The sequence below is a fragment of the Choloepus didactylus genome, chromosome 14 (genome assembly GCF_015220235.1).
Source record: "Choloepus didactylus isolate mChoDid1 chromosome 14, mChoDid1.pri, whole genome shotgun sequence".
NCBI classification, from domain to species: domain Eukaryota; kingdom Metazoa; phylum Chordata; class Mammalia; order Pilosa; family Megalonychidae; genus Choloepus; species Choloepus didactylus.
The window spans coordinates 84,364,353-84,392,085 of NC_051320.1; positions in this window are offsets into that span (position 1 = coordinate 84,364,353).

The following is a 27,733-nucleotide window of genomic DNA, read 5'->3' on the forward strand; positions in this document are numbered from 1 at the left end:
CTCAAGCTCCAAGGATGCAACGTCGTTCTGTAAATGACTCTCAGACTTTGAAATCTAATGGGGTTTGCCCTGTGGGTTTTAGGAACTGTTTTGGTCCTGTTAACCCTGTTTTCCTTTCAGTTTCTCCTTATGGCAATGGGAATGTTTACCCTATGACTGTCCCTCCTTTGTGTATTGGAAGTACATAACTTGTTCTAAGTTTCACAGGTCCACAGCTAGAGGGAATTATGCCTTAGAACAAACCATGCCTGTGACTGATTTTGATGGGATCTTGCACTTACCTATTGTTACTGAAATGATTTAAGTTTTTGTGATATTGTGATGGGATGAATGTATTTTGTATTTGGAAAGAATGTGTTTTTCTGGGGTCCAGGGGGTGGAATGTGCCAGTTTGAATGTATTTTGTCCCCCCCAAAAAGCCATGTTTTTTGATGCAATCTTGTGGGGCAGATATTAGTGTGGATTAAGTTGGAACATTTGGACTAGGTTGTTTCCATGGAAATGTGCCCCACCCAACTGTGGGTGATAACTGTGATTGGATAATTTCCATGGAGGTGTGGCCCCACCCATTCAGTGTGGGCCTTTATTAGTTTACTAGAGCACTATATAAGCTCAGACAGAAGGAGCAAGCTTGCTACAGCCAAGAAGGACACTTTGAAGAATGCACAGGAGCTGAGAGAGTAGCTGTAGATGAGAGACAGTTTAAAGATGGCCTTCGAAAGCAGACTTTTGCTCCAGAGAAACCAAGAAAGGGAAAAATGCCCCAAGAGCAACTAAGAGTTACATTTTTGAGGAACTGCAGCCTAGAGAGGAATGTCCTGGGAGAAAGTCATTTTGAAACCAGAACTCTGGAGCAGACACCAGCCACATGACTTCCCAGCTACCAGAGGTTTTTTGGACGCCATTGGCCATCCTCCAGTGGAGGTACCTGATTGTTGATGACTTACCTTGGACACTTAATGGCTTTAAGACCGTAACTTTGTAACCAAATAAACCCCTTTTATAAAAGCCAATCCATTTCTGGTGTTTTGCATTCCAGCAGCATTAGCAAACTAGAACACATGACAAAGCATAAAAAGAAAAGATTAAGAGGGCAAAAAGAAACAAAGGAAAAGACAGTAGAAGAGGAAAAAGAGAGAAGGAGTTGAAAAGAGAAACACTTAATGCAACTCTTTAACAGGTCCAACATCAATAATATTCATTTCTTTTGACCCAAGAAGCTGAGGTTTGGCGAGTATGAATGACTTGCTAATGGGCACACAGAGAAGAGTTGGCAGAAGATATTCAAAATCAACAATTTTTCTATTATGGAATTTTTCCCTGGAAACCATGTCTTTGTTCACAAACCTGGAAAGCAGTGTCTTCCAGGTCTACAAATGTTTTGATGATCAAACAGTGTTACCCATTTTCCATCATTATTGTGTATTAAGGAGAAGACAGGCCATCCTGGTCTAAATGCAACTCAATTCAATTCTGTATTAAGGAACCAGCACTGTGCCAGTGAGTTGCAGGGGCAGGGAAATAAGATGTCAAACTGGAAAGAGGTAGAGGGGATCCATGCAGTACAAGTCTGGGTTTTTTTGGGTGGCAGCCAGAAAAAAACTGGACCTGGCTAACTTAAGTATATTTACAGTCCTAGGGGCCTGCATGTCAGGAATTAACTCACATGCATCCCACAGGTTAAGGACATCAATTAGTGGTTTGGAACCAAGAACAAAATTGGACATGCTCATTGTGAATGTGATGGGAAGCTAGAAGAGGTCTTTCATATATTGGATGAAAAAATCAGGAACCTTAAAGACTTCAACAACTTGAAAAAAATATAGCAAAATGTAACAAGGAAAAAATGGATTAGGGTCATCAGTCATGTGCTGCGGTCTCCCGGGCTAGGGTCTTAAAGCAGCCCAAGCTCCACAGGCACCAGTAGTGTAATGTTGCTACCACAAAGCAAATGTAAACATGGCACCCATTTAAAGAAAACTCATGTCCACAATTTAGGGAAGGGAGAAGCCTGATTTGCTCTGTGCTATTTATACCACTGTTGCAAGAGTCTGTTAATTACCCAAGTGAAGTCCTCTAGGATGTTTTGAGCAATCATACCCTATCAATGGCATAGCTCTTCATGTCTTTGAATCACAATTTCCAATGACGTAACTGGAACTGGTTGGCTCTCCCATTGGGAAGAGAAGCCCAGAAGAATCTACTACTGAGTAGAAATTCAACCCTGAGGAAATCTAATTTGCTGTATTTTCTCAGAGGCTACAGTTGATCTATAAGCACCTGATGTGATTGAACCTGGCTTTCACCACGAACCCGGTTTTTGCTTGCTGCCCATACAGAGGGATAAGGCATGTATATTTAGAATGAGAAGAGATCCACAAAACGTGTGTCATCCAACCCCATCCTTTTGGAGGAAATATTGAATCAGGGAGAAGTTGCTTTCTGACCACCATTGAAGCAGGGGCTAGAATTATGCTGTAATTTGAAATCCAATGTTCTTTCCATTACTTGACTCTTTTCAGCCTCGTCCTCCCTCCCTAACGTACTTCCTTCTCCCTAGTTACTGCAGTCTCTGAATACAACTCAATGTCCACATGAAACTGACTTGACAGATTAAATAAAGAGAAGTCAGCACACCAGATTTCTTGGTTGTATTAGTAGTATCTAAAGGAATTACTCGTCCTGTTTAGCATATAAAGGCTCTTTCTCTATTTGATCAAACTCTACTAACTGCAGATTTTTCTGTAAGTGCCCAAGGCTCCAAATAAATCTGATTATATCCAATGGAACCTTCAGGTAGTGCATCTAATGAAAAGCAGACAAGGAAACTAATGGGCATCAGGAGACTGTACTAAAAGAAGTAAATTGGTTTTCTTTCCTTTGGGTTTGGATTTCAGTAGAAGTAGTGCTTGGAAGGCCACCTTGATCTCTCAAAGGCTGCTTCCTGCTGTAAAGCAGTAATGTGCTTCCAGCTCTCCTTACCAACCCCCCTCTACCCTTCGTCTGCCTGGATCTTTCTAAACTGTTGCTACTCCAGGGACGCCTCCCTGATTCTGTTTGAGTAGGGTAGGACCTCCTTTTAGACTCTCCCATTTTCCTTCAAAATACTTAGATCAGTTTGATTTGTAAACTACAGTTGTATTTGGTCGTTAATGTTCTTATGTCTCCTATAGATTATAGAGTGAAGGGCTGGGGGAGGGAAAGGACTGTATATCTTACATCATTATTTCTTCAGCACCTCACCCATGGTGCTGGTTATGGTTATGTTTGTGGACTGAGTGAATGAATAATTGAATAAACGAATATGTGTGCATGGACACATTTTCTTTTAAGCAACAGAAAATTGAGTCTCCAAAAAAACTCATCTTTCATTATTAAATTTTAAAAAGAAATCATTTTGTTCATACCATGAAGGGGGTGAGTGAAATCACTGTAGATAGATGGGAAGACCCAGCCACAGAATACTTACAGAGCTGTATATTTTGTTCTACTTATCTGTCCTTGGAGGACACATTTACATATGAGGGATGTTAAGACAAATTATCTAAAGATGATTTATTTATTCAGTCAATCAGTCACTCAACATTTATTGTGTGCCTAATGGTGTCAGGCACAAGGTTTGGATGCTTGTAAAACTGAGATAAAAACATGCTTCCTGTCCAAGGGGAGCTTCCAGTTTGCTCTTACCACAGATAAGTAAATCAATGAAGATAACACCAGTTATAAAGGTACTTTAGGATTAGGTGCTGGAGTTATGTGGACAAGGGCTTCCAATTCAATTTGGAAGGAGAAGTGAAGGTCAGATATTTCCAAGAGGAGATGATATATGTAAGAGGGTTTTGAAAGACTAAGAAGAGTTTTTCAGGAAATTGAGGAGGGAAGGGTGTTCTAGGCATAAAGCCTTGCATGATGAAAGACAAGGAGGGGAGGGAAAATTTGGAGATTTCTGAACTGTGAACTTGTTGACATGGCTCCTTTCAAGGAAGTGTGCGATATGAAGAAAGAGGAGAGTGGAAAGGGAACCAAATCCCATGGGAAATTGTGTGCCAAGATGATGATGATATTTACTGTGTAAGTTGCAGTGGGTCAACAGCTTGGTCTGTTTCATTAGTTTGTTCCAGAATGCAGTGCAGAAGACACCATTGCCCTTTGCAGGCCTGAGACCCTGAAGAGCAAAATCATAATAATTAGTACCATTTATTCAGCACCTACTATGATGAATAAATTATCTTATCTGATCCTCAGAACAAATGCAAGGTGGCGACAATGTACCCTGTTTTACCAAAATAGAAATTTAGGCTTAAGTAAGTTTAGCAAGATTCTCAGGTCACACAGTGATTTAGGGGCAGGGCCAGAATTAAAATCCTAGGTCTGTAGTGACTCCAAAGCTCATACTCAGTTTGTTAGTCTCCAGTCATGATGACTCAGCATTATACTGGGGCTGGTTCTGATTACTCATGTCTAAATCTGAATACATATTTGCTTCGTTTAATCATCCTGAACAGAGGCTTCTTTCCAACAGAATGAAGTGCTAGTTGAAAACACCCAGAAATAGTTGCTTTTTGAGAATTAAGGTACTGGACTACCCTAATTTGTTTTTTTTTTTTTTTAAGGTTGTTCTGATTTTTTTTCCTTCAAAACTGAGATAAAAAAATGATATAAAGAGTTCATGGAAGATGTAAGGTCCAGCTAACCTAATATCTTCCGCGTTGAGCCTCTTTCTTTGGAAGCCGGTTCACCAACACATGATAATTGCATTCGCCGTATACAGTAAAGGCCAAGGATAAAACTTGTAGTATTTAGGGCTTGGGAAAGGCCTGATGTCTCCCATGAAAGAAGGCTTGCTGACAGAGCAAACCCATCGCACTTTACTTTGATTGCCTCGTTGTCACTTTTGATCTTATTTTCTTTTATGGCCTTGCATGCCAGCTCAGCAATCTGATGAGAAGCACAGTGTACTAACATATTTTTTCCATCTTCATGAGCAAAGCTTACCTCACAATTGGTGAAGTTTGCTCAATTAACTGTCTTAGGCTCCAGAAATATCTAACCAGTAATTCTTTTTATTTTATTTTGTTTATTTTGTCATCTTATTTTTTTATTTACTTTTTTTTTTTTTTTCGTTCCTGAATTCTGAGTTCCATAGAGCTTAAGGCAGGTTGGATCTAGCAACCCTGAGCAAAGATTTTCTTCTATTTCCTATTCATTAACATAGTTAAAAATAAATCATGGCTTTTCTCTACTCCAGTGTTGACTGCTTAATCCACAAACACATAGTATACAGCTGAGACCATTTCCGAGTTGGTGAGCCTCAAAATCGAATTTGCTGGGCAGGTATTTGCAATTAAGCTCTTGCCATGTACGGACAGCAAGGAGGATAAAACACAGACCAAGACAAGCCCCTTTCCCTCAAGGGGTTTACAGACACAGCTACTTTATATGGGATAATAGTCATTTATCAAATCTTACTGAGAGTCAAACCCTGTGGTAAATTCTTTATATTCAAAGTCAGTAGAGCATAGTGATTTCTCCGACTTTGACAAGAGTCCAAAACATAATTTTTCTTCGTATTAGGTGGGTGATTTTATGCAAGGCTCTTAACCTCTCTGGATTCTGTTTCTTATCATTAAAGAGGGGGCTTTAATTGTCCCTTCTTCACAGAGCTGATTTCAAGAGATAAAGCTTCTGAAGTACTGATCACAGCATCTGCGGTAGTAAGAGCTGATGACGGGATACTTGTAGCAATTCAGCCATTAATTAAAACTGTAATGAGGTATCCTTTAAGGGATCAAAAGACATGAATCCTATAAGCCTCCTTCTGCACTCAAAAATACATGACTTTTAAAATTCCTATAATAGGGGTCCTGGTTGGACCAAAACTTAAATTATGATATGTCCAATAACTGCCTGGGTGATTGAGTCTACCTTCTGTCTCCTGTAATGTATCTACTAGAATCCACTGACTTGCATGAGAGCCAAAGAGTCTCGGGGATATGGGATAAGGACTTAAACTATATTCCATTTGGGGGCTCAAACCTTCTAAACATGTTGGCCAATGTTAAGGTAGGGGCTTGAAAGGCTGGGAAGGCATATCATAAAGGAAAAGGGAGTCTGATAGATTCTTACTGATTTATCAATGGGGCCTAAGGATTGGAGGGGAGCAAAGGGGAAGTGTGGTGCAGTGTATAGTGTAACAGCTGGCACTTGAATATGGATGGGCCCAGCTACTCTGGAGGTGTTTGTGAAGAGTTAAGGAACTGGGTATGCTGCTGGATGGAGTAATATGTGGGCAACACACACACTGTGAACATAACAGGATGTGGATTTGTTCCTCCTCACTTTGCAAAACAGCTGAGCGGACAGTAAGCACAGAGGCCAAGGCCTGGTATTTTAGTTTGCTGAAGTTGCCAAAATGCAATATACCATAAATGCGTCGGCCGTTACAATCGGGATTTATTAGCATAAAAGTTTACACTTCTGAGGCCAAGAGAATATCCAAATCTAGGCATCAACAGGCAATGCTTTCTCCATGAAGACTGGCTGCCGACAATCCTCAAGGCACATGGCGACGTCTGCTGGTCTCTCCTTTCTCTCCAGGTTTTGTTACTTTCAACTTCTTGCTCCAGTAGCTTCCTCTCTGTTTCTGTGGTTTCTCTTTGCTTCTGTGCATCCTTCTGTCTCAGCTTCTATGGCTTTTCTAGCTCAGCTTCTCAGTGTGCGTCGCTGAATTTCATCTTTTATAAAGGACTCCAGTAAGAAGATTAAGGTCCACCTGGGGGCATCCCTCAACTGACATAACTTAATCAAAAGATCCCACCCATAATAGGTCTACACCCACAGGCATGGATTAGCTTTAAGAACAGGATCTTTTCTGGGGTGTGTATAGCTTCAAACCATCATACCAGGTAATGGAAGTCTGCCTCTCCGTAGGGTAGAAACCTCTGCATACCAGTTAATGCAATCACCAGCTGCGTGGTCTCAGTGGAGCAAGGCTGGCAGAAAGTGGCAGTAACACTTCATATTTTGGTGCCAGAACCATCTGTATCTGGTTGGAAGAGATGTGCCATCTTTGTACCACTAAAAATAATAATAGCAGCTATGACTTACTGAGCATGTACCATGTGACAAATACCATGCTAGATGTTCCATATAAATCATTTCTCATTTTCACAACTACCAACTCAGACAGTATTGCCAACTTCATTTTACAGATGAGGAAACCAAGGTTTTAGGGAGATAATGCAACTCTCTACCAATCACCCAGCTAGGATTCAAATCCAGAACCATCTGTTTCCCAGGTTCTCACCCTTCCCGCTATGATATGGCAGCTGGCAGAAGATGATAATGGACTGTTTGGAGAAACATCCCAGGCATCACAGATATATCCTGGCTGTAAACTCTGGGATCTAATTCCATGATCCAAGGGTATTTTTGCTACATGATTATAAGCAAAGAATCGCAGTTGAACAGTTAGGCCCATGAAGTTATTTGACTTTGGGGAGTCTGTTTGCTTTGGCCTATAACACTGGAAATGAAACTGTGTTCTGGATAAACAAATGACTGATAGTGCTTGTTTGAATAGGAGGGAGGATATGACTTACAGGCATGGATCCCCACTAAATCAACCAACCAGACAGCAAGCCCTTCATATTAATCATGACTAAATGGGAGCCCTGTTCATCTAACACAGATTTAGAGATACATGAATTGGCGGCAAGCTGGTTGCATTCAGGAGTAATTAAAGGATGAGAAAATGGACTATTTGTCTCAGTCTAGTATAGTATCCTTGCCACTTACAAGATGGTATAATGATTGGAAATAGCCCAGAAATATATATCCTCAGACTCTTAGTTCAGCAAAATAAAAAAGTCTAGAAAGTGGTAGAGCTGGGACTAGATGGAATTCCAAATGAATTTATTGCACTATACTGTTATACAGCAGTGATAAGTAATATCATAATCATTGTCATCATAGTAGTAGTAGTTATAATTAGTAGAAGAAGAAGAGGGAAAGAAACTCTTATGACCACCATTTATTGAGCACTTTCTACATACCTACATACCCAGGCCTTTTTATGAGCCAAGGCCTTTATATGAGCTCATTTAATCCTCACAAGAGCCCTGAGAAGATGCATTTTAATTCCTACTTAGTGGATGGGGAACTTGACTCCTGGAAAATATGTGATTTGCCCCAAATTATCCAGCAAGTGAGTGGTGGAGCCAGGGTTTGAAACATTGAACTGGGATGAGCTGGACCCAAGATCCTATGATATTAATGTCTTCCAAGCATTGCTCTGAAAGGCCATATCCCTGTCCTCAGTGGTTGTGCAATCCAGTGGGGGAAGCTTCTCTCTCCAGTACATTCTAGAAATGTGCCCTTGGCTTCTCAGGACTGTTTTATCATACGTAAAATGAAGGTGATGATACATGACCTGCCCATCTCACCAGACTGTTGGCAGTATCAATTATCATTATCAAAATGTGGAAAACTTACACAAACATAAGGCCACTTCATTATTATCGTATTAATATTACTACTACTACTCCTTTCATCCCTACTTTTATAAGGCTCCTGCTGAACTAAGGTTGGAGTTGTGTAGCAACGTAAAAACAGTTGCTGCCCCACCCCCCCATTTTCCTTTTTACTTGGGACTAGACCACTACTGTCACACACATCACACTTTACGTAGCTGAGCAATTCAACACTGCCAGGAAGTTTGCTTACTGTCGAAACTGTAGAAACACTGGCCTGTTGCTTGCACTCTGAAGGAGTCCATTGCTGACCCTGAACAGACAAGCAGCCTCCGGTTGCTTCCTTTCCCATCCTAGGTCTCATCAGGCTGCATTTATCCTTCTGAAAAAGGCTCAGTGTGGACCCTGGTCAAGAGTGTATACTGAATGTAGCAATGTTCTCCCCTCAGTATCCTCAAAAAATGGGCATGAAGAGGAAAAGATGGGCATGAGAGATGTGAAGGAAGTAGAACCGGCAAGTTGTAAAGAAAGTTTTGACTTGTCCATGTCATTAGCCAACCAAAGAAACTGTAATTTCCCAGAGAACAGGGAATAGGTCAGTCTTGCTCACCACTTTATCTTTAGCCTTCAGCACAGTACCTGGCATAAGGTGTGGGGGTAGCAGACTCCTCAATAAACACTTGACGAAACCATGATAGAAATGAGAGTAATCAATGTCTGGGGCCATGTTCAGCAGATAGGGCAATGTGTTAAGCGTTTTTCATGTAATTTCTCACTTAATCCTTTCAGGTTTTTTTTTTTTTTTTTTTTTATTTTACAGTTCAGAAGATGAAAATTTAAACAGGTCAGATAACTTGGTCAAGGTCATACAGCTAATGTCAGACAGGGATTTAAATCCAGGTTGAGTCTAGTATGAGCTTTTAACCACTGTGCTATACCACCTCCCGAGTCCAACTTTCAATAACTTTATAGAGGAAACATAGGACTGAAAATGTGCTCTGACTAACCTGAAGAACTCCGTGGCTTCAAACAATGCCTAAGTGTAGACATTTCCTGGAATTTCAGAAATATATACATGAAAATGGGGAAAGAAGAAAAAGCACAGTTCCATAAGGGAAACAGATAGGAATGGAGTTCCCTGGGAATAAATGGGTGTATTGCTGAATTTCCTAAGTTATCAGAGGCTTTGGCAAATAAAGAGGAAAGTCTACAAGGAGCCATGGAAGAGGAGGAATCAGATCCCAGAAGTTTGGAGGATGATTCATTACTTGTAGAACCCAAAAGGATGTCAGAAAGTACCCACAGGGATTAGGTTGTGGGAACACTGATTCCAAGACCACTGGGCTGACTCGGAGAGAGATGTTTCACAGAAATGCAAGGCTATGGATGAATGAGTACAGTGAAAGCTTTAAGAGCAGGGTCATGTGTGATGTATTTAGGAAAGGAAAAAAAGCCAAGAACAGCACGTTTTACTTGGTAATAATCCTACTTTATGGTCCAGGAAGAATGTTTCTATATTATTTAGAAGTAAAATGGTTGCTAGAGACTATATGGCTAGGTGGAGATTGTGAGAGTATATCTCACGCAGGACAAAATTGAGGTGTGGATAAGAGGACTTAAAAATATTAGAACTGTGGGGATGGAAAAGAAGAAGGGTAAAAGGATTGAATAAATTATCTGATTTCCTGTTTGTAACCTAGGATTCCATTTCTTCAAGGCCCAGTTCAAACTTCTGAACCCTTCCTTGAAACCTTTTCTGATCCAGTGAGCTCAGAGCAATAGCTTGGCTCTTCTGACTTTGGTTACTCTTGGAATCTGGACCTCTCATTGGGTATTTGTGGATCCCATCATTAACCAGAAATGACTTTCTCTCCCCCATCCCTACCATCAACTGTGATGCCTTAAGGGTAGGAGCTTATCTTGCATATCTTTTTCTTCCTTACTGTACAGGAAAGGTAGCCTGGTGTTGCTAAATGAGCATGGACACTAGATTCACACAGAGCAGGTCCTAGATGTTGCTCTGCCACATTGCTGAACACTTTTGAGCAAACAGGAGAGAACTAAGGCTTGTAGATTCCCTGCTGTGTGACTATGTGTCTATGCCCAATATTACCTTCTAGAAAATTCTGTCTCCAGCCACTATGTTCAGGCAGATTTTCTCTCTGTGCAGATTTTCTAGTCAGGGAAAGAGGTGTCACTTGCATGTTAGATGCATTATTTCAAGCTGAGAGGGTCATCCCAGAAGCAGCAGGTTAGAAAAAAGAGAATTAAAACCCAGGAAGATTATGAAAGCTAATCAAAAATCAAAAGAGCATAGACAAGTCAGAAAGAAGGGACCCTGGCTAGAGAAAGAAGAGCAAGGGAAAGCCTAGGACAATGCCCTGAACCTCAGAGTTTCGCTGCAATGACTTTTTGAATGGAAAAAAAAAAAAGAAAAGAAAAGAAAAAATAGGCATGAGTTCCCCATTCCTGAGCTAGGTGTGTCGCGTTTGTGGTCTTATTTACTGGGGAGCTTCAGCTTCCTCATTTGCAAAAGAGAAGGAAGATATCTGCCTCACTGGATTGCTGTAGGAATTGAGTTAACCTAAGTGGTAGCACACTGAATCTCTTTCTCTAGCTCACCTAATAAATTGTTTACTTACACTCAAAACATGTTTATTGAATGCTTGAATAAGTGAAAAAGCAGACCATAAAATCTTATTGGGGTCTTGGATACTGTCTCCTGACTTCTGCCTTAAAATTCCCTGTTCCAGGTTCTATGTCCAGAAAGTGATGCAATACTTAACTGCCTGGCAAGAACAGAAAGGTTAATTTTTGTTTTTGCACACTCTGGTGACTGATGGGTAAGAGAAGATAGCAAGGAACATCTTGAGAGATCAGGGGTTAAGCATTTATCATACTATCTAGCTACAACGAGTATTTCTTTGGCAGGAATTATCTGGCAGGCTGTTGGTAAATAGGGGAATGATATCAGTAAAATGTTTGTTCATACACATTTTTTTTCAATGTGTGGATATTTTGAAGCAATCAAAGGCAACCCATCTGACAATTAAAGAGCAAGTTGAAAGTTTTAGTAATAATTACTGGGGATGGGAAGGCAGAAATGAGTCCAGCGTAGCCTCTGATATCCAGGATCCCCTAAGTTGTAGGATAGGGTGGGGACATAATAACAAGACCAGAAGTGAGAAAGCAAATTAAATATGTCTCATATGAAAGGCATGTTGACAAAGTGCTACAGGCTTTCAAGAAAGGAAGAGGGTCCTTCCAATAGTGGTGTTAATAAACGAATCTATAGAGAAAATTGTATTAAAGATTCTGTGTCAATCTTTATATAGTTAATAAGTCTAGAAATCAGTTTCATGTAGCTACCTAAAATATATGATTCACGCATGTGCGTTTTAATTGACTTGTTATTAAGGTGTAAATTGCATACTATGAAGTGCAATGAATGCACAGTTAAATAAGTTTTTACGTGTGTATCCTCGTATAATCACCAACAAGATTAGATCCAGAATACTTCCAGCAGCCCAGAAATCTTTGTAACCTCTTCCAGGGACTCAATCAACATAGATTAGTTTTAAACTTCACTTTGTATTAGGCTTTTTCCACCTAAGTTTTTGTCTGTGGCATTTAACCTTTTGCTGTATATGGCAGTAGTTTGTTCTTCTTTGCCATTATGTAGTATTCCCAATGAATGACTGTAATCAAAATGTATTCATCCATTCTATTTTGATGGAAAATTCATCCATTCTACTTTTGATGGAAAAATGAATTGTTTCCTGTTTGGAGCTATTATGAGTAAAGAATGTACAGAATGCTTTTGGAGGACATGAATGTGTTTTTATTGGAAATAATGACTCATTTAAATATAAATATATACATACACACACACATACACGCACACACACACACTCAAACACACATACACCCAGTAGTTTATGATACATAGAGAATCTTTCAAGCATTTCATATGATTCATATCTTTTCCTGGTCTGCCTATTTTGGGATACTTTAAGGATATTTTTAAGCCAATTTGTCAAAGAACACTTTGGCCTTAAATGGCTAAAAATATTCCTGAATGTTCAAAAGTCATCCAAAAAAGAAAAGGCCCTTTGGAAACTGAATACATTGCTAAAAGAGACTTCAATTAGCCTATATGTGTGTATATGAATTTTAAGTACATGTATAATTATGTGGATTATTTGCTGGGCCTTTAATATCCATACATTAAGGGTCAAGTACACTATTTGGCACTTAGCAGGTGCAAGTTGCTCAATAAATCTGTTGTGTTAATTAGCTTAGGTGGGTTGCTTTTAGGCGGTGTAACCCTGCAACTGAGATGGTTTAAATGAAATTGGGAGGGAAGGGTTAAAGTAAAACATTCAGGCGAAAGGCTGCATTTTCCATTCTGCCCTCAAATGAGTGGAGTGGCGCCTTGAGTGGAGTTTGGAGGATTGATTAATATGTCTCAGAAAGCCAAATCAAATATCATGTAAATGGCTCCAAGGAGAAAAAATTCTCCCCTGCCAATTTTCCACCAGTTCCTAAGCCGATATTGCCTCTCTTTGGCCTTGTCCGGATATGGAATTTCTCTAGGCTGGTGCAGTTAAGACACCCATAAGTGTGTCCTAACTGAACCACACTTTCACTAAATAAGCAAACACTGCTGAGCCCTGACTTCACACCAGGCGCTGGGCTTGGTGCCGGAAACGGATGAAAAAGATGTAGCTCAGATCCCCAAGGAGCTCACATTGTGGTGGGAAAGCCAGGACTGTAAACAAAGCGATGTAAAGTATAAGGAGCAGCAGGAGGGAGGCTTGGAGAAGAAGGAAAATCTAAGCCTTTGAACCAGAACTGTGGTTTGACTCCGGGCTCTGCTACTCAGAAGCTGAGTGTCCTCAGACAACTTATTTAGCCCCTCTGATTCAGTGTCATTTGCCTTAAAGTGGTAACACCTAGAGATGTTATATATAAAGCACCTGGCACAAGATTATTATTGCCCTCATGTCCACAGGGGCTGGCCTGGGGCTGGCCTGGGGCTGGCCGTGTCTTGCCCAGGCATAGCTCATCAGCTTGAGCCACCATCAGGGTGTTTCACGGCCACTAAGTCCTCTGACATTTTTATTTCACCACTGAGCTTTCCTGGCTTTCCAGGAAATTGGATGTGTTCTTTGAAGATGCTGTAAACACCTTCTTAGGTGGCTTTCAGAGAAGAAGGAAAATGCAGGAGGCTAGAAAAAAAAATCTTACAAAGATATAGATTTCAAACCATCATCGATTCCTGCTGTCATTCCAGCCTGGGCTGGATTTTCTGATCCGGCATGAGCCTCCCAGAAACAAGGGCTGTCATGTGGAGTAGGTATGTTGAGAGCTGTGTGCTGGCAGGACCAGGATGCTGGGGCCACAGGAGATGTCTGTTCAAAAATGTGAAATCAGAATCAAAGCCTCCCTCCTTTCTAAATTCAGATTTGGAGCAGATCATGACCTTCCAACCTAGCATCTGGTAGAGCTGTGCCCTCCCCTCCAATGTCCGTGTCCTAATCCCAGAACCTGTGAATATGTTAGTTTACATCCCAAAACAGAACAGGGTTGCAGGTGGGAGTAAGGCTGCTAACCAGCTGATCTTAAAATAGGGAGATTATTCTGGATTATTCAGGTTTGCCCAAGGGTCCTTAAAAGTGGAAGAGGAAGGCAGAAAAGAAAGTCAGAGGGAGAGGAAAAGAACAGAGAGCTGCCAAACTGCCAGCTTTGAAGATGGAGGAAGAGAGCCACAGGCCAAGGACTGTAAGCAGCCACTAGGCTCTGGAAAAAGCAAGAAATTGGATTCTTCCTAGAGCCTCCAGAAGGAATGCAGCCCTATGTTCTTTGATTTTAGCACAGTGAGAAGCATTTCAGACTTTTGACCTCCAGAACTATAAGATAATAAATTTGTGTTGTTTTAAACCACTATGCATTTGGTGATTTGTTATAGCAGCATTAAGAAACGAATGCAAGCTGAGACCAGCCTGTCACAAAATGCTCTAATTTGCTGGACCTTAAGTGGGACTAAAATGTGAATCATTTACTGAGCTGGAAATCATACTAAAGCTTTGTAGATTGTTTCCATAACATTCCTGTACATGCTTTCTCATTAATTCAAAGATATTTTATTAATGATTATTATTAATTTATGAAATATAATTGTTAATAATAAATAATAGCAAAAGCTGTAGTTTATTGGGCATTTATTATTAGCTAGGCTTTATCTAAATATTTTACAGGAATTATTACATTTAGTTCTCAAAATAGCCCCAGGAGCTAGATGCAATTATTCTCTCGATTTTACAGATAAGGATCTGTATGTACATGGTCATGGTATTAGGTCATTTCATTCTGATGAGAAACATGCTGTCATTATTGTTGTACAGATGAGAAAACGGAGAAAGGAGCTAGTTTACAGGGCCACACAGTAAGTGGATGAGCCAGAGTTCAAACCAGGAGCATGGCCTCAGAGCACATGCACTTACCCACTATAATAATCCCTGACCTTGAAAAGCTTGGTCGATTCCCAATGAATAATCTTTGGCCCATGGTGAGACTCAAGGATCTTCCTGATATGTTAGGAATGGACCTGATTCTTTATTATCAGAGATCTTAATCTATGATCAAATGACAGCAGGGGAGAAAGTAGTTTCCTAGATATTTTGCCCCTCATAATTGAGTTGAGATGTACACAGCTGGAGAGACACTGGTTTGGAAAGGGCAAGCTAAAGTTGAGACATCATTAATATGATGTTTTAAGTGCAAGAAAGAGACCTGTGGGAGATTGGAGGATGTGTACGTGCTGCTAAGAGAAGATGACGAGTGAGTTGAGATTTTAAAGATTTGTGGAAGTTAGACTAGCTTGGGGAGAATGAGTGGCTAGGAAGGGGTGTTTCAGGGGAGGAAACAGCCTATATAACACCAAGCAAGACATGAAAGAGCACACCAAGATCAAAGATCTACTTTCAGTTTTAGTTCAATGCTGCTAAAATATTAGGTGGTGAGGATAAAGCTGAAGGGGTAAGAGCCAAGTCATGAAGCATCTTCTACTCAGGGAACAGGTGAGGCTGTAATCTGCATAAACTTAAAAAAAAAAACAAAAAACACAACCCTACTCTTTGTTTGCATTTTTCCCTCTGAGGTGGGGGCAGATAAGGGGAATGAGTCAAGAGGAAAAGAAATTCAGACTTCTCAACTGGTTAGGGGCTGGGGGAGTGGACATCCGGGAGGTGTCTGAATACCTTTGAAAATCTGTGCTGTTATTTGGCAGTTCTTAATTACACCAAAACTTTGTTTCCTAGTCCTAGGTTGACATATGGGAGTTGTTCATGTGCAATTAGTATTTTAATACTGTAACAACTCAAGAAATTGTACTAACAGGGCTTAGAACGTGAGGGCTTATTTTTAGCATGTTTTTGAAAATTTCCACAATTTTGCAAAAATTGCTATGCAGGTTTGATACTTTAACACAGTCCTTGAAATCATAAGATTTATTGGTCTCTTACTGTGAGCCACGCATTGTACTTAGTGTTTCACATGTGTTCTTTCATTTATGCCTTGTGAAATATATGGTATTATCAAAAGAAAGTGATATTGTCCCAATTTTAAACATCAGAAAAGCTCAATTATCTGTTGGTCTTATTAATTGTAGGATTAAAAAAAATCTTCAGTCTAAGTGTCATTTGTCACATATATAGCAGGAGAATGTTCTCTGAGCTCTTTGCTTCTCTTTTCACTTTCTTAATGGTATCTTTTAATGAACAGAACTTTTCAGTTTATAATCTTTATATAGTCCAATTTATCATTTTTAAAAATTTAGGATTGGTCATTTTTATGCCAGTTGAGCAATCTTTGTCAACAGTGAGATTATGAAAGCCAGCATTTATTGCAAACACCATCCTTTCCCAATTGAATTTTACCATTACCATTGTCAAAATCTAAGTGACTATGTATGTGGACTTTTTCCTCCTCATCTATTGATCTAGTGATATAACCTTAACAATTACATACTTTTTAAAAAATTGTTATAGCTTTACAGTAAGTCTTGAAATCTGGTAGCCTGACTCCTGCAACTATGTCCTTTTTCTTCCATAATATCTTAGTTATTATAGGTCCTTTGAAAGCACAAGTAAATTTTATAATTGGCTTGTCATTTTCTAACATTCTTCCCCCTTCTCATCTCCCTCGTCCCTCCAAACAACAACAACAAAAATAAAACTGAGATTTTGATCGAGATTGCATTGAATCCAATAAGTTTGGGGAGAATTTACATCTTAACAACATTGAGTTTTCCAATCCTTAAACATGGTATATTCCTCCATTTATGTAGGCTTTAAAATTTTTTCTGAGCAATGGTTTTTTTTTTGTTTTTTTTTTTTTGTTTTTTTTCTTTTAGTTTTGTAGTTTAGTATAGCAGGCTTAAAGATTTTTGTTGACTTTATTTTTAAGTATGTTATATTTTAATTAGTATCTGCAAATGGTATTTTAAAATTGCAATTTCCAATTGTTTGTTGTTAATATATAGAAATATTATTGTTTGTATACTAAACTTGCATTCACCAACCTTTATAAATACACTTATTAGTTCTAATATTCTGTAGATTCTTTTAAACTTTCTATGTAAACAATCATGTAAAGTATGTACATTTGTTGTGTGTGAATAAAAACAGTTTTACTTAATTTTTTTTCCCAATCTGCATGCTTTTTCTTGCTTTTTCTTACCTTATTGCAATGTCTAGGATCTCCAATACAGTGTTGAATAAACATAATGATAATGGAAATCCCAATCATGGTACCAGTATTAGGGAAAAATATTCAATATTCCATCACAAAATATGTTATTTGTAGGTTATTTTTCTTGTAGTTAGACTATATAAGATTAAAGACATTCTCTTCTATTCCTAGTTTGCTGAGAATTTTTATCTTGAAAGGATATCAAATTTTATCAGATGCTTTTGTGCATGTATTAAATCACATGGTTTTTCTCCTTTATTCTTATAATTTGATTGTCAGTTTATTTTTAAAGGATAAATCCATATCCTAACCCCAGAATAATTCCAACTTGGTCACTATGCATTATTCTTTTTACATATCCTAAATTTGATTTGCTGATATTTTGTTTAGGATTTGTTTGTGTTTATGAGAAACATAGGTCTTTGATTTTAATTTTTTGTAATATTGTTTCTGCTTTGGTATCAGGGTTATGCTGTTCTCCTCCCATTCTCCCCTTCACTCTGTCCTGCCAGCTTGGGAGTCACAGAGTGGCAGCATGGCCCAGCTCCCTCCCTCTGCAGACTGAGATGGTACACCCACAGCAGCAAGTTAGAACTCCACACATATCCAGGCATAGGGACCTAAAATATGTGGAGACCCAGGGCAGAACATAAGCCACTACAGAGTGCTGCATACAAAAGGACTGTGGAATAGGAGAAGAGAGAGAGAGAGATAGAAAGGCTGATAAGGACTGTTGTTTCCTCACTTACTCCAGTTTCAGTTGGCTGGAAACCTAAAGGCAAAACAGACTTTTCTGCAGTGAGCCATCTTTCTGGATTTACCTCTTCCGTATCCCCAGGGTGGGATACCCTAATGGGGAAGAATGTTAATGGATTAAACTCCCCAGTGAAAAGACACAGTTTGGCAGAATAGATTAAAAAAACATGATCCAACTATATGTTATTTACAAGAGACTCACCTTAGACCCAAAGACACAAATAGGTTCAAAGTGAAAGAATGGAAAAAGATATTCCATGCAAATAGAAACCAAAAAAGAGATGGAGTAGCTATACTAATATTGAACAAAATAGATTTGAAGTCAAAAGCAGTCATAAGAAACAAAGAAAGACACTACATATTAATAAAAGGGGCAATCCACCAAGAAGAAATAACTATCATAACTATTTATACACCTATCCATGGTGCCCCAAAATACATGAGCCATACACTTGCAAAACTGAAGAGAGAAATAGACACCTCCATAATAATAGTTGGAGACTTTAATACACCACTGTCATCAATAAATAGAATATTTACATGGAAGATCAATAAGGAAACAGAGAACTTGTTACGATAAATGAACTAGACTCAACAGATATATACAGAACATTGTATCCCAAAATAGCAGGATGTACCTTCTTCTTGAATGCACATGGATCATTCTCTTGGATAGATCACATGTTGGATCACAAAACAAGACTCAAAACATTTAGAAAGATTGAAACCAGACAAAGCATGTCCTCTGACCGTAATGGAATGAAGCTAGAAATCAATAACAGGCAGAGAACTGGAAAATACACAAATACATGGAAGTTAAACATCACTCTCTTAATCAGTGGTCAAGAATAAATAGCAAGGGAAATGGGCAAACATCTTGAGACAAATGAAAATGAAAACACAATATATCAAAACTTATAGGATGCAGCAAAGGCAGTGCTGAAAGGGAAACTTATAGCCCTAAATGCTTACATTAAAAGGAATTAATAGATAAACTAAAAGACTTAACAGAACACCTGGAGGAACTAGAAAAATAACAGCAAATTAACCCCAAAGCAAGCAAAAGGAAAGAAATAATAAAGATTACAGCAGAAATAAATGAAATTGAGAATAAAAAAAAACAACAGAGAAAATTAACAAAACCAAAAGTTGGTTCTTTGAAAAGATTAATAAAATTTACAAATCCTTAGCTAAACTGATGAAGAAAAACAGAGAGAAGATGCAAATAAATAAAAGCAGAAATGAGAGGGTAGACATTACTACTGACCCCACAGAAATAAAAAGGCTCATAAGAGGATACTATAAATAACTGTATGCCAACAAATTAGACAACCTAGGTAATGAACAAATTCCTAGAAACACATGAATAACCTAAACTGATTCTTGAAGAAATAGAAGATCTCAACAGATCAATTACAAGTAGAAATTGAATCCATTGTCAAAAACCTCCCGATAAAGAATAGCTCAGGGCCAGATGACTTCACAGGTGAATTTCCCAATTATTCCAAAAGAATCCTGCTCAAACTCTTCCAAAAATTGAAGAGGAGGCAACACTACCTAATTGGTTCTAGGAGGTCACCATCACCCTAATACCACACCCAGATAAAGATACTATAAGAAAAGAAAATTACAGACCAATTTCTCTTATGATTATAGATGCAAAAATCCTCAACAAAATACTTGAAAATTGAATCCAACAGCACATCAAAAGAATTATACACCATGATCAAGTGAATTTTATTCCAGCTGTGCAAGGGTGGTTCAAGATAATAAAATCCATTAATGTGATACATCACATCAACAAAACAAAGGGAAAAACTCATATGATCATCTCAATTGATGCAGAAAAGGCATTTGAAAAACTTTAGTGTCTTTTCTTCATAAAAACACTTAGAAAAATAAGAACAGAAGGAATCTTCTTCAACATGATAAAGGGTATATATGAAAAACCCACAGCTAACTTCATATTCAATAATGAGAGATTGAAAGTTTTCCCTCTAAGATATCGAACAAGGCAAGAATGCCCACTATTGAATAACCACTGTTATTCAATATTGTACCTGAAGTTCTAGCTAGAGCAATAAGGGAAAAAAAAAAAAAAGGCATCCAAACTGGAAAGGAAGAAGTAAAGTTTCACTATTGGCAGATGAAATGATCCTATATACTGAAAGTCCCTAAAAAATCTACAATAAAGCTACTAGAGCTGATAAATGAATTCAGCTAAATGGCAGGGCACAAGATCAACAAGCAAAAATCAGTAGTGTTTCTATACATCAGTAATGAGAAAACTGAGGAGGAAATCAATAAAAAATTCCATTTACAATAGCAACTAAAAGAGTCAAATATCTAGGAATAAATTTAACCAAGGATGTAGAGGACTTGTACATGGAAAATAAAACATTGCTAAAAGATACCAATGGATACCTAAATAAATGGAAGGATATTCTGCATTCATGGATTGGAAGCCTAAATACCATTTAGATGTCAATCCTACCCCAAATCATTTACAGATTCAATTCAATCCCAATCAAAATTCCAACAGCCTACTTTGCAGAAATGGAAAGGCCAATTATCAAATTTATTTGGAAGGGTAAGTGGGCCTGTATAGCCAAAAACATCTTGAAAAAGAAAAAAATTAGAGGACTCACACTTCCTGCCTTTAAAGCATATTACAAAGATATAGTAGTCAAGAAAGCATGGTACTGGCACAAGGATAGATATATTGACCAATGGGATCTAATGGAGAGTTCAGAAATAGACCCTTACACCTATGGCCAACTGATTTTTGACAAGGCTGCCAAGTCCACTCAATTGGGAGAATAGTCTCCTCAACAAATGGTGCTGGGAAAACTGGATATACATATGCAAAACAAATGAAAGGGGACCCCCTATTTCACAATATACAAAATTAACTCAAAATGGATCAAAGACCTAAATATAAGATCCAGGACTAGAAAACTCATAGAAGAAAACGTAGGGAAACATCTTCAAGATCTTGCATTAGGCAATGGTTTCTTATTCTTCACACCCAAAGCACAAGAAAGGAAAGATAGATAAATGTGACTTCCTCAAAATGAAAAACTTTTGTGCATCAAAGGACTTGGTCACAAAAGTGAAAAGACAACCTATTTAACGGGAGAAAATATTTGGGCACCATATATTTGATAAGGGTTTTATATCCAATATTTTTAAGGAAATCCCACAACTCTACAATAAAAAGAACAAACCTTTTAAAAATGGGCAAAAGACTTGAATAGACATTTCTCCAAAGAAGTTACATAAATGATCATCAGGGAAGTGCAAATCAAAACACAATGAGAAATCAGTTCACATCTACTGGAAGAGCTACTATTAAAAAAAAACAAAACAGAAAATTACAAGTGTTGGATAGAATGTGGAGAATAAGAACCCTCATTCATTGCTGGTGGGAATGTAAAATGGTGCAGTCACTGTGGAAGACAATTGGGCTGTTACTCAGGAAGGTAAATACAGAATTACCTTATGACCTGGCAATCCCTCTACTAACTGTATACCCAGAAGAATTGAAAGCAGGAACTCGAACAGATTTTTTCACAATGATATTCATAGTAACATTATCTTTTGCCAAAAGATGGAAGCAACTCAAGTGTCCATCAAACAATGAGTGGATAAACAATGCTGTATAGACATAAGATGGAATATTATTTAGCTGTAAAAAGGGATGAAGTCCTGATGCATGTGACAACACTGATGAAACTTTAGGACATGTTGAGTGAAATAAGCCAGGCATGAAAGGACAAATATTGTATGATCTCACTGATATGTACTAATTATAATAAGCAAACTCATAGAGTTAGAATCTAGAATTTATGTTACCAGGGGATAGATTGAATATAGAGAATGGGAAGCTGATGCTTAATTCACACAGAATTTCTATTTAGGTTGTTTATAAAGTTTTGAGAAATGATGGTGGTAATAGTAGCACATTATTGTGACTAAAAATAACAGTGCTGCAATATGTATGTAAATGTGGTTGAAAGGGGAAGTTTTTGGTGAGATACGTTACTAGAATGAAAGTTAGAACAAACATGGGTCTGTGTAACACAGCCCCCTTGTGGATGATAGACAGAGGTTAATAATACAAGTATACAAATGTTGTTTCATGTGTTACAACAAATATACAATATTAATACAAAGTGTTAACAATAGGATGCTACATAGGGGAAAAATACACCTAAGGTAAACTATAGTCTATTCTTAATAGTACTATTTTAATGTTATCTCATCAGCTGTAACAAAGGTATCACACTAATGCAAAGTTTCAACAATAGAGGGGTATATGGGAACACTAGGTTTTACATGACTTCTCTGTAAACCTACAACTTTCCTAATTAAAAAATATTACTAATAATTTTTTAAAAACTCATTATACTAAGGGAAAGAAACCAGACACAAAGTACTACATATTGTATGATTCCATCTATAGAAAATATAAGTAAAAATCAATATATAGAGACAGAAAATAAGAAAAGAAAAGAAACCTGTAAGGGAAAATCCTTCCTTGTCTCTTCCCATCTTCTGGTGGTTTACCAGCAGTCCCTGGTGTTCCTTGCCTTGCAGCTGTAACACTTCAGTCTCTGCCTCCATTATCACATGGTCTTCTTTCCTGTGTCTATCTTGTCTCTGTGTCCAAATTTCCTCTTCTGATAAGGACATCAGTCATACGATAATAGGGCCCACCCTAATTCAGGATGGCCTCATCCTAATTCATCACATTTTCAAAGGATCCTATTTCTAAGTAAAGTCACATTCATGGTATCTGGAGTAGGACTTGAATGTATCTTTTGGGGGGACACAATTCAATCCACAACAATTACTAAGAGAGATATGCAAAAGTCTATAACATGATTGATAGTTGGCTTATTTTTCCTATTAGTTCTGTTAGTTTATATAAACACATACATATACAGTTGAAACTTTTTTAGGTGCATATTCATTTAGGATTGTATGAGTTTCTATCAAATATTCCCCTTTATCTTTATGAACAGTTCTTATTTCTTTCTTGTAATACTTCTTCAATCAATCCCTATTAATGTAATCAAACCAGCTTTCCCCTTGGATAGTGATTGCATAGTATAACTTATGTTGTTACTGTGATTCTTTTTCTTTGATCTATGCTCCTGGAGGTCAAGTATGTCTCTCCTAAACAGCATATACTTGGGTATTGGCTGTGTTTATGTTTTTCCCTGTCCAACAGTCTTTGTCTTTCAGTTGGGGGGCTAGTCCATTTACATTTAATGTAATTACTGATTTATATAAGCGTAAGTCTACCATCTTGATATTTGCTTTCAAGTTGTCTCAGCTATTGTTTCTTTCTTCATTCTTCTTTTCTGACTTCTTTTAGAATAATCAAGAATTGTTAGTACTCTGTTTTGTTTCCTCTATTTGTATTTTACTTACATCATTCATATTATTTTTAGTGGTACTTCAATTATAATATACATTCTTAACTTATTAAAATCTACCTTAAATTAGTACTCTATCACTTCCTTAACTATGCAAGAACTGTACCATATTGTATTCCATTTATCCCTCTTATTGTTGTCATATATTTTATTTCTATATAGCTATAACCCCCACAATACATTGCTATTATTCTTGTTGATTTAAAGAGTCTTCAATATTTTATACTTACCCATATATTCACTATATCTACAGTTTTTCATTTTTTCCTGAAGTTACATGCTTTCATCTGGGATTGTTTTGTCTTCAAACTGAAAAACTTTCTTTATTAATCCTTATGAGTAGGTATGCTGGCAGAAAAAATTCTCTAAAACTTGTCTGTAACATTTTCATTTCACCTTTATTTTTGAAGAACATTTCTGTTAAGTATGAAATTCTAGGTAGGCAGGATTTTTTTTTTTTCTCTCAGTACTGTAAAGATGATATTTCTTTATCTTCTGGTCTTTATAGTTTCTATTTATAAATTCATTACCAAGAAAAGGTAATATGTCTTTTACTCTATAATTGTTTTTAAGATTGTCTCTTTTCATCTTTGGTTTTCAGGAATTTAATTATGATGTGCCAGTATGTGATTTTTCTTTGTATTTATCCTACTTGGAATTCACTTAGCTTCTTGAATCTCGAGATTGATATCTTTCATATTCCATGCTTTGGAAAATGATTAGTCATTATCTTTTAAATATTCCTTCTCTCCTCTCTCTATATTCCTTTTAAGACTCCAAGTACATATATTTTAGAATGTTTGATAGTGTTCCATGATTCCTCTACTACCTATTATTTGTCTTTATTCTTTTTCTTTCTCTATACTTCAGTTAATAATTTCTAGTCATTTCTTTATAGTTCACTAATCCTCTTTTCTGTGGGGTTCATCTGCAGTCCTAGTTAATGGATTCTTAATTTATGATATTGCATTTTTTTTCAGTTTTAGAATGTCCACTTGGTATATTTTAGACCTTCCATTTCTTTGTTTGATTCACATTTTCCTCTAATTATTGATATTTCCAATTTTCTTTAATATTTTTTTGTTCCCTTTTGCTAAGGTTGCCAAAGTGCAATATACCAGAAATGGACTGGCTTTTAACAATGGGGATTTATTAGCTTACAAGTTTACAGTTCTGAGGCTGTGAAAATGTCCAAATCAAGGCTCAATAGGATGATCCCTTCTTCCTGAAGAAGACTGCTGGTGACTCAGGACCCCTCTGACACACGGCAAGGCACATGGTGGCATCTGCTGGTCCTTCTCTCCAGGTTCCACTGCTTTCAGCTCTGGCCACTCTATCTGTGGCTTTCTGTCTGAGCTTCTGTGTGTTTCTCTCTCTTAGCTACTCTGGCTTTTTCTCTATTTCATGCTCTTATAAAGGGCTCCAGTAAGAGGATTAAGATGCACCTGGGACATGCCTCAGTTGAAATAACCTAATAGAGAGGTCCCAACACATAATAGGTCTACATCCACAGGAAAGGATTAGCTTTAAGAACATGATCTTTTCTGGGATACATATGGCCTCAAACCATCACATTTTTTTTTTTTTGATAGTTATTTTAAAGTCCTGTTTGCTAATTCTAATCTCTGGATCATATATTTGTCTGATTTTATTGGCTATTTTTTCCTTTGATTCTGGGTCATTTTTTCCTCTTTCTTGTATTTCTTATAATATCTTTCATTGATGTAAAACTCGCTATGCAAAAGGACCATAAGGGGGAAAGTCAATGTAACTTTCCCCCTAGAGGGTGTGCCCTTTCCTTTGTCAGACAGAATCAGTGAAGCCATCTTCATGTGTATGCTAGATCAGCTTTCCCTTTACTGCTGTAGTTAGACTTTTCACCTCTAGTTAGAAATGTTTCAAGGGCAAGACCTTTCCTTTGTTTAGTAAAGGCCCCACCCTCTAGCAGAACTTTGGCTTAAAGCTCCATTGCCTCTCATGCCTCCCCAGCCCTCTGCAAAAATTCTGTGTGGGAAAACAAGCTCTACATGAGTGTTTCATCCAGATTCCAAACTTTTGCATGAGACTGTATAGCCATCAAAAGCTTGTTTTCCCGACAGTGTCCCATTACCTGTAGACTTGATTTTCAGACCACGCTCAGATTCTACAGATGTTCCTAGGGAGGAAAATAGCTATTGAATTCTACTAACCTGAGAAGGAGGTTTTCCTTTTCAGATTTAGTTCTTCTAGACCGTTTTTATGTCCACATAAAAATGATTAAAAAAAAGTATGTTTTTAAAATTATCCATTTTCATAAGTGTTAGGATGGGAGTAACAGTCTACCACTACCTCCTATAATTTAACTGGAAGTGGAAATCCATATACTGCTTGTATAGAAAACTCACCTTTATTAATTTTTAATGGCATTTTAAAAGAACATAATTATAAATCAATTTTACCTGCATTTTATATCCTATCAATTTCCTTACCCATGAAATTCATAACATGGCTCTGAGATAAGTAGGCAGAAGTAATTTCAGGGCATTTTGGTAAATAGGGTTTGTCTTGTCAAAATTGCCAGCTGAATAATAGGAATAGCATCTATGTCTCCTCATTATTGTTCCAATTAATTATTTATTAAGCACCTATTGTGTACCATGTAGTAGGTTTGTGCTATGGATCCTCATTGAATACGATAATAGTAAATTCCAGTTTCAACAGAAGGTTGATATTGTCCCTGCAGTGTCGCTTGAGAAGAGATTATGTCTGGATGAAGGTATGACCTAGTGAAATAATATTTATCAACATCATTGCCTTTTGACAGTAACTCCCTGAATACGTCAGCAGCCCTCAAGAAGAAACCCATGCCTCAAAGAGATGCCTTTAAAGCTTCTCCTGACAAGGAAAATCTCTTTTTGATAAATTTAAAATGACAGCTTAAAGAGTTATCCTGGCATAAATCAATGAAATAGAAAATTGTTATAAAGGCCAGTTTTAAGGAAATTATGCAAAAAGTCAGCAAGCTTCATAACTGACTTGTAAAAACAGAATACTTTCATAAGATATATAGTAGGTAAAAAATAAATAATCACACAGCCAAACAGAAGCTCAAAAATCTCAGGGCAGAAAAACTAAATTTATCAGATGTAGTGAGCTTCTTTATATATATAGAATAGTTATTTTAAATATTTTAAAAAAAGTCCAAGACTATCAATATTGAAGAGCCTAAAATCAGAATTCCCAGCATATAGAAATATCTTCCTTAAAAAGTACCTGCCTTCCATTACTAGCCAGCTTTCTTGAAGGGATGAGAGAAGGCCCTGGGAACTCCTCAGAGCCCAAACCCATGTCCTACATCCTCTTTGAACTCCCTCTTGAGTTTCCTCTTGATATCTTCTGAAATTTGAAATCTCCCTGAGGCAGCAGGCCCACATAGCCAATCAAGCCCCTAGTTTATTATGTTTGCCCCAATACAAAATAAAGTCCACCCACCCTAAACCCACCTCTATAAGAGAGACAAACCCTCACCCAATCAATAGGAGTCAAGCTAACTTCCTTTTTGCATCAGTATAAATCATTTGCCATCCCTAAAAGCCCAAGCTACTTCCGTTTTTGCAAGTGAACTGTCTTCCTGCTGCATCAAAATCTTGGTGTCCCAAATAAAATGCTGTAATCTGCAAACTCGTCTTGAATTTGTCTTTCAACATAAGTAAAAGTGTTTCTTTAGCAGAGGAGTTTATATTAGTTGAAAATTGCTATATTAGAGGGTATAATAATAATAGTATAGCATACATTTATTGAGCACTTAAGTGCCAGTTCGTGCTCTTTAGGAGGGCTTCATATGTTTTAGCTCATGTAACTTAATCCTCACAATTATCTTATGTGCTAGATACTGTTACTATTCCCATTTTACAGATGCTGAAAGAGGCAGTTTTATTGCTCTTTTAATCCTCTCTGATATTTCCTTTAATCTTCCTAATAATCTTGAGACTAGGTACCATTATCATTCCCATATTATGAATGAGGAGACAGTGATAGAACGTTTAAGTAACTTGGCCAGTATCACAATAGGATATTCTATATATTCCATGTCCAAAGCCCATGCTTTTAACTGCTAACACCAAACTATCTCCCAATTTAAAAGGAATATCATGACAGAGTAGAATTTTACAAAGTGTTAATACCAGTTAATTTATAAAATAGCTGTGACAGGTTATTTATAATAATAGGGATGTTTCAGGATGCCCCCAACTTTTTAAGGCATAGAGTTTAAAACATTGATCTACAATGGTATACTCATGTTCTTTTTCCTAAGAGCTCCCCTTATTC